This window comes from Grampus griseus (genome assembly GCF_964374135.1).
Source record: "Grampus griseus genome assembly, chromosome: 19".
NCBI lineage: Eukaryota > Metazoa > Chordata > Mammalia > Artiodactyla > Delphinidae > Grampus > Grampus griseus.
Window position 1 is genome coordinate 5,387,539 of NC_139013.1, and position 8,661 is coordinate 5,396,199.

Consider the following 8,661-nt stretch of genomic DNA (forward strand, 5'->3'; position numbering starts at 1 on the left):
TGTCCGCTACAGGGAACCCGGGTTTGATCCCTGGTCGGGAAACTAAGATTCCACAAACTGAGTGGCGGGGCAAGAAAAAAATAATCAAGGAACCCCAAACTACAAATTCCACGTACACAAAATGGATCCATGTCTTTCCCTTTCAAATGGCTCTTCCTGCAATGCTCTGAATTCAATGGAAGTCTCCAGCAGAAACTAATTTCATCGCTTTAGGGACACGAGCAATACCTATAAACCTCTTTCTTGACAACTTGCCCAAGTCATCTTCACAAAAGAGAAAAATGTGCCTTCTACAGATCCCAACTCCATGCTAGTCACATCTTTTTGAATTGTCACAATCACCTGATATTACTTCAAAATATGGTAAAATGCAATGTTATGCTCTCCTTTGCTGACTCCAGTTCAATCTGGCTATTTCTACCTGAGAATGTTTAAACATGCTCACCTCCCTATATAACATATCATTTCAAATACATAACTGCCGTCTAAGGACATAATGGACCAAAACTCATGACCGGCTCCCAAAAGCTTGACTCAAGGACTGAATTTCCCCTCCAGCACTATTGTCTTCAGTTTCAGTAATGATCTGCCACACGCTCTTCCATTTTCACAGACGTTTTCTTAATATTCCGCGTCTACTACATTCTTCAGAAATGTACTGTGATACATTTACGTTATATACGCTCCTACACTTCTCCAAAAGATCCAGATTGTTTCAGGACCTGAGGTTTATTATTGCATAAATTCTGAGCTCCTCCAGTAAAAGTACTTGTAAAACTTCCATAAGTATTTACATGATAATTATATATTTAATTACAATTACTATTATAACATTGTTTACTTTGAAGAAGATGCTCCCATGTCCTGTTTACCATCCTCTGGTAAGCCACTCACAATGTCACTAAGGACCCTGAGAGAAGTGAGTGAATTACCAAATGAATACAGTCCAAATACACACATTTTACATTTTTCTCATAGGATTAGGAGAATTTTTATTCCTTACCCCAGCAAAGCAGAGCCTGGACATTCTGGAGTCACAGCTCATGAGCTGAAAAGGGCTGACAGTTGGGAAACATGAACTATTTATTGCAGAGGTTTTCAAAAAGAAAAACTCAATACTGTTAAAAGAAAAGACAAAATAATATTATTGATGAAGGAAAGGGTGTTGAAATAGATAAGGTGCTCACCAGCAGAAGGACAGTTTTGGTGGCCCTGGACTCAAGGGAGGATACGGAGGAGACACTGATCCTATGAATGTTTTGGGCCCTCTGCTTATGCCTGTACAGGACGAAAACCGTGGAGCCACTGGCCAGGATCATGAGCACAAAACATAAGGCATCAGGGAAGGATAGCAATGCTGCATATATTGCGTCTCTGGTTTGGTCATGACAAACAGCAGAACAGTGTCTGAAACTTTTTCTGTTTCTGATGCTCTGGTTTCTCAATATTCTACTCAGGTACATAGGATAAATGACATTTACCAACATGTTCAGGATCCAGCACAGGATAACTGGAGGAACAAAGCACCTGAGAGCGTTCACTTTAAGCTCTGCCCACCTGGAGGTCCGGGGACTGATCTGACGGCCTGGAAGACACTCAAGAGGCAGGTGGTGCCAATGGACACTCCCCTGCCCACTGCACGGACATACGGTAAAAATCTGCAAGTAAAATCACTGTCCATGTGGTACCACCCGAAATCTCTCACTGTGGGATCCAGTAGAAAACAGAACCAAGATGTTGGCTGTCGTCACATTCCTGACAATAAAATCTATGGTCCTCAGCCCATACCCAGTGCAATAAAGCAAGAAATAATGGTAAAGAATACAGAAATTCCCCAGGATTCCAAATATAGCCTGTAATAAAAAGGTCGTTCCTACTGCCAAATCCCTCGCAGCCATGCTGTCAGGTGTCAATGACTGATGCTTGTCTTCTGAGCTAGAGGATCCTGACTGAATATATGAGGCGTGGACCACAGGTACCAGGACAACTGAAATCCAACATTCTCCACTTACCAATAATTCTTACTTTGAAGTAATTACTTAAAGTTTTCCTGTCATGTAAATGCTTCCAAGGGTTGAACGTATATCCATTAAAGAACACTTGCAATGTACAGATCACTAGGATGAAACCACACATGCGTTAACTTCTTTATTCCTCACAAATTCATGAGTCAGACGCTATTATATTCCTTATACAGATGAGGCAAACTTCGGCACTGAAAGGTGAAGTGTGTCCTCTAAATTCACTCACTGGTTAGGGGCAGATGGTTAGTGGGGATTTGACCCTGGTTGGGGTGCGTTTAATCCAGAATACACTCAAATACTGGTCACCTGCGTTCCTCCAATAAGCCAGATATAAATTTAGTTTTGCTTTTGCACCTTGTCAGTTCAATTTATGTTGGCGGAATTTTATTTTAAAATTTTGGTAGTGACATGTTTCCACGTATTGAAAGAGACTTATTCTATATGTAAATACAAACTCTGAATAAAGCTTTAGAGATTCAACTAAATGTAAATGTACTGACTGCAGTATAACTGCAGGTACCTGCCCCCATGACAAGGTGGATTTAATGAATACAAGAATGGCTCAATATTAGGATGGAAACTGAAAGACTCATTTACTTTCGTTCCTGGACAGAAGTACAATGGCACAAGTCACAGGAACTATGGGAAAGGAAACGCTGATACCTGATAAATAAGTGCATGGTAGAAACAAAATTATCATTAATTTCAGATATGTATATATATTTATTAATACCTAAGTCAAATAAAAATATTAGCAGTACGGCAAGATTTGTGAAAGGTATGAAACTACAAGACACATGCAAAATCGAATGTTATGGTGAGCCACTTGTGTACTGGATAAATGACATACATTTTTTTGATCGGTATTATAATATTTAAAAGCAGCATAAATATCACAAGATATTTCAGAGCCTAAAACTGGTATCTGAAACATATACAGTTCCACTTCTCTTAAATTCTGCTTCCCTAACTTTACGTGGGAAGAGCCTCTCCATAATTAATAGAGACACAATTATTAAATCTACTCAGCACTTCATACAGCAGTAGTTAGAGAAAACGTTTATAATATATTACAGCAACGGCTGCTAAACACGTTGTTTTTGCAGAGGATCAGATGATTCCTACAGATTCATCCTACTCTTTGTTACAAGTCTGGGGTACTATGGCCGTACTTCTCAACCTAAAAACTATGTCTATGACTCCTGAAAAGTAGACTGAAACAGCAGATGGACTGGGGAAATACAGTCCTTAAGCACATGAAAAATCAGATGTCATTATCACTTGGATTAAACCACAAAAATCAGTTAGCGAGGATTACATACATTACATTAGGAGCCACCAGGGATTGGTGAAGGTCTAGGACCCCGTCTCCCTTTACTATCTCAGTTCACACCTCAGGATTTATCTCACTTTCCTTCATGGCTTTGGTGCTGGACCAGGTTCATACACGGGACATTCCCTTTGTCCAATATGTTCACTTACCAGATTCCTGATACAAATCCTTCCTTTATAGTTGCTACTTCTCATACGAACACAGAGAAAACCATCAACTTCTTCCTGCCGCCTGGATGGTGGGCTCAATGCGAAGGTCAAAGCAATCAGTATACGCGCAAGAGGGGTAGCTCCACCCTGTGATGAGTTTGTGATCCTGTGACCTCCCCTCCCCTCAGAACTGCAATTATCACTTCACCTGGAGCAGTGCTGGCAGGAACAGGCTTGGGAGCTGTGATTATTTTTGAAAACAGTTTCCCAGTTTCTAATTACCAAGACCAATTATAAGTTTCCAGCCAATATGTCTTAAGAGGCTGTTGGAGGATTTGTGACAAGCCACTTACTCTTCCATGATCTCTGGAGGCAGACAGGGCGCACATGTAGGGAGCAGGAAGTACTTAGGATTGACAGGTAAGAGACTGGCTGCAAGTATGTGTCTCAATGGAGGTTCTGCTTCACTGAGAAATTCTACCCGAGAGAGTTCTTTCCTAATTTCATACAACTGAGCTAGCTGCACCATCAATTAACGTATCAGCAAAGAAATGGAATTTGTCCAAATATCTGAGAAGGTTTTCAAAACAGATACGAGTAACAAGAAGCACGATGCCAACACTCTACATTAGATATCACTGCACTTATTTGCACAACTCAATATCAGTGAATATGTAAATTGTTAGGAAAATAAACTTCACTGATATTGAACTACAGTAGTTTTAGAAGCAGAAGTAGATGATATCCATAGAAGAAAGAGAGAAGGTTCCAGAAGAGACCCTTGCAAATAAAAGCACCAGCATCAGATGGCTTACCAGGGAGATTCTACTATTCCCATAACTGTCAGATAAGCCAATGCTACTCACTTAATTCAAGACCATCAAGAGGTCAATATGGTCCTCTACACTTACTGTTGTGCAAAATTTTCATTAGGGAATTGTGATTGCTTTTTTAATTAAGAAATACATTTCCAGACTTCCCTGGTGGTGCAGTGGTTAAGAATCCACCTGCCAACGCAGGGAACACGGGTTCGAGCCCTGGGCCGGGAAGATCCCACGTGCCGCGGAGCAACTAAGCCCGTGCGCCACAACTACTGAGCCTGCACTCTAGAGCCTGCGAGCCACAACTACTGAAGACGGTGCGCCTAGAGTCTGTGCTCAGCAACAAGAGAAGCCACCGCAATGAAAAGCCCTCACACCTCAACGAAGAGTAGCCCCCGCTCACCGCAAGTAGAGAAAGCCTGCGCGTAGCAACGAACACCCAATGCAGCCATAAATAAATAAATAAATAAATGTATTTTTTAAAAAAGTTAAAAAAAAAAAGAAATACATTCTGGAAGGGTCAAGGAAAAAATATTGATATGAGTTGAATTTAATTCTTTAGGTTTTACCTACACACAACTCAACTCTTTGATCCAGGGTCACTATACATTCACTCCCAATAGTTAAGTCAGCTGTTAGATCCATAATGGTGGACAACCCATCCTACATGCACACGCACACAAATTCACTTACACGCACATGCAGGGTCATTCACACACTCCAACATACAGTCACACACGTTCACATACTTATGCACATACACAATCACTCACGTCCTCATACAGTTTCAACTGCACTTTCACAAGCATTAATGCACACACTGAACACATGAAAATTCCCTCTCACGTGTACAAATACTCATAAATATAAACACATACACAGAAACCCAGAATTATACTCTTTCATAAAAGCACAGTCAACATGTACGTGTGTGTGTGAGTGACGTGATCTTACATAGAAAAATAGTTGTATCTCCAAACTTCTGGACGCCTGAAAGGGGGAGCCTTCCTACAATTTACGTTTCTTCCAACCCCGCAACAATCACAAGGACAATATTTACTATAACGCACAGCACCTAAAATGTGCAGTGAACATTGCCACCTAATGTCAAGACACACTCCGGGAAACGTAGAGTCTTTGGGGGAGTGACTGTGTGAGGGTATGTGATAGAGTGGAGTATGAACAGGCCACAGGGAAAAGGAGCCATAGGATAAGGGGGTGGTGAAGAGAGCCTGGGGGCAGGGGGTTACAGAGAGTGCAGGGGAAGAGAGCAAGCAGAGAGAAAAAAGGCAGAGAGTTTTTAATGTTGGTTAAGTATTAAAGTGCAAGGCCAGGGATGAAAATATAAGTGGGCAAAGTGGGCAAGGAAGATACTGGGACTATGGGGACCTGCGGGATAAGGGGTACAGAGTCATGGGAACAAAAGTTCCAATGGGGATGAGAAGTTAATGGGCAAAAGTGAGCAAAAGTCAGTTGTGGGACGGGTTTCAAAAACACGGTGTAGGGACAAGGTGACTTCAGATGGGGTAGGCAGGTCCTGGTAGAAGATAACAGTCCCAGTGAGATAGAGTGTGGGAAAGGGGATGGAGCCCAGGGGAAATAAGGGGCAAAGGACTTGAGAGAACTGGATAGGACAGTGGGCATTGAGTGAACCGAGGAGTCCAGGACAAAGGGTCAGGGATTACAGGGCTGAGGACAAAGGATGCAGCATGTGGACTGGGTCCATGGGGGTGACGATGAGAGGTAAGGGCCAAGGCAAACGAGAGTGCAGGCGCACAGAATGCACAGGGCATGGGATGAGATCTCTGAACTGGGCGCAGATGGACAGCAAGAGGAAGGAGGACACGGACGATGGACTTTGCTGGGGCGATGCAGCTGAGGAGGGTTAGACTGATGTCCCTAGAATAGTGGTCATGGAGGGGGTGGCAGAGGGAGACTGGAGGCCTCTAACTGATTATGCCTTCCATCTAGTCCCTCATTTATAATCAAATCACAGCAGTCATCTATGGTTCCTTTTTTGTTTTTTTAATTTATCTTTGGCTGCGCTGGGTCTTCATTGCTGTGCGTGGGCTTTCTCTAGTTGCGGTGAGCAGGGGCTACTCTTCCTTGCATTGAGCAGGCTTCTCATTGCGGTGGCTTCTCTTGTTGTGGAGCACAGGTTCTAGGCACACGGGCTTCAGTAGTTGTGGCTCTTGGGCTCAGTAGTTGTGGCTCGCGGGCTCTAGAGCACAGGCTCAGTAGTTGTGGCGCATGGGCTTAGTTGCTCAGCAGCATGTGGGATCTTCCCGGACCAGGGCTCGAACCCGTGTCCCCTGCATTGGCAGGCAGATCCTTAACCACTGCGTCACCAGGGAAGTCCTGGTTCCTTGTTTTAGTGACCTATATTTGACATATAACATTGTGTAAAGTTAAGGTGTACAATGTGTTGACTTCATGTCTTTATAAATTGTAATCTAATCACCATTGAGCGATAGCACCTGTATCACATAATGATCACTTCCTCTAGGTCGTTAGAATGATTACATTGGATGAGTAAGACACAATATCGTGGACTAGGCTCACTATGCTGTGTGTTGGATCTCCAGGCCCTAGTTGCCTACTAATTTCAACTTTGTACCCTTAGACAACAACTCCCCTATTCTCCCACCTCCCACCCCTGGTAGCCACCATTTTACTGTTTTTATGAGTTTGGCTTCTTTAGATTCCACATATAAATGACATCACACAGTGTTTGTCTTTCTCTGTCTGAATACTCTCACTTAGCAGGTCCTCAAGATCCATCCTTGTTGTCTCAAATGGCAGGATTTCCTTCTTTGTCCTGACTGAATAATATTCCATTCTGTGTGTATATTATACAAGTATATATTCAGTCATTCATTGCCAGACATTTAGGTTGTTTCCACATCTTGGAGGTTGTGGAAATGATGTAATAAACAAGGGCTTGCAGATACCTCTTCAATAAGCTGTTTTCGTTTCTTATGGTTTTTAATTTCAGCTCATGGGCAAAAACCTTGCTCAGATAAAATGCCCCTCAGTACCCTTCAATGGAATCTACAAGAGAGGACAGCATCTAAAATTTTGGGTGAGCAACACTCAACAGTATTTTCTCTTTTCTTTCAGGGTACCGTGTATCAGATCAAACACGGTGGGTCTGACAGGATAGGCAGGGTGACGGAGGAAACGGGTGAGTGTATGGCTCAAGGGAACTAGATATCCTTTTGAGGTTATGACAACGTTCTGGAAGGAGACAGTGGTGATGGTTGCACAATACTGTGATTGTACTCTAGGTCACTGAATTGTACCCCTGAGAATGATGAACTGCACGTTATGTGTATTTTAACTCAATAATAATTTTTACAAAAAAATCCTGACAGGATACAGCCAGGCTGAAGAATCTCCCAGTGGAAAAACCTGGGAAAATCTGAGCACCAAAAAGGAAACTTATAGTAATATTATATCACTTCAAATGAAAAGGAATCCTTGAATCCACTATCAAAAGATAAAAGAAAAACCTCTTCATTATCGAGCAATGGTAATTAATATACATATGAGATAGGAGGATGTTAAAAAATGATTTGCAATCATCATCTGATGATGCATTCAGATGAAATATCTACAATAATTTGGTCAAAGTATTTAAGCTGTTCAGGCAACTTCAAGGTATCACTCCAGGGAGCATTATCACTTACACAGGGAAAAGTCACCTCTAAAAAAAGTAAACCTAGTATGCAGTCATAACCAAATAATCGAACCCATCAGCAATAATAGAAAATATCCCTAATCTGTGCCTCCAAGGTGATGCAACAAGAAGGTTCCACCGTCATCTGGGTGTAGAAGCTTTACTCAAATGTTAAACCTGAGTCTCAAGATGAGGCACACGATCAGAGAAATCTACACTGAAGGGTGTTCTGCGAAACAGTGAGCGTGCATTCTTCCAAAGTGTATCACTGAGGGAAGAAAGAGCTGCAAGTGTTCTAGATTAAAGAAACTCGAGAATCAAGACAATGGAATGCAATCCTCGTACCATGACTGGATCCTAGATTTATGAAAGCAGATAGAAAACATATCATTGTCTCACTGCGGGAAATCTGTTTATGGACTAGCTATTCAATGACGGTGTCACAATAGCGTTGATTTATTAAGCATGATGGTTCTATTGTGTTAGATAAGAGAATGACCTCGAAATAAGGAGGTAAATATTCAGATATCAAGAGGCAAATTGTCAAAATGTGTACAAATTATTCGCACATGAAACAGCAAAAGCAAACAGGTGAAAAAACTTGTGATAACAGTTATGTTTGCAAAAAATAGTAATGTTTGGTGAATCTAGATCA

The 8,661-nt window shown here is 41.9% G+C and overlaps 1 pseudogene across 1 annotated transcript; it reads right to left on the minus strand.

The window, feature by feature from the left end:
* Positions 1 to 1,098: 1,098 nt before the first annotated feature.
* LOC309836659 (vomeronasal type-1 receptor 2-like) lies at positions 1,099 to 1,898 on the minus strand (annotated as a pseudogene). Its single transcript has one exon. The product of its transcript is annotated as a vomeronasal type-1 receptor 2-like (transcript).
* Positions 1,899 to 8,661: the final 6,763 nt, after the last annotated feature.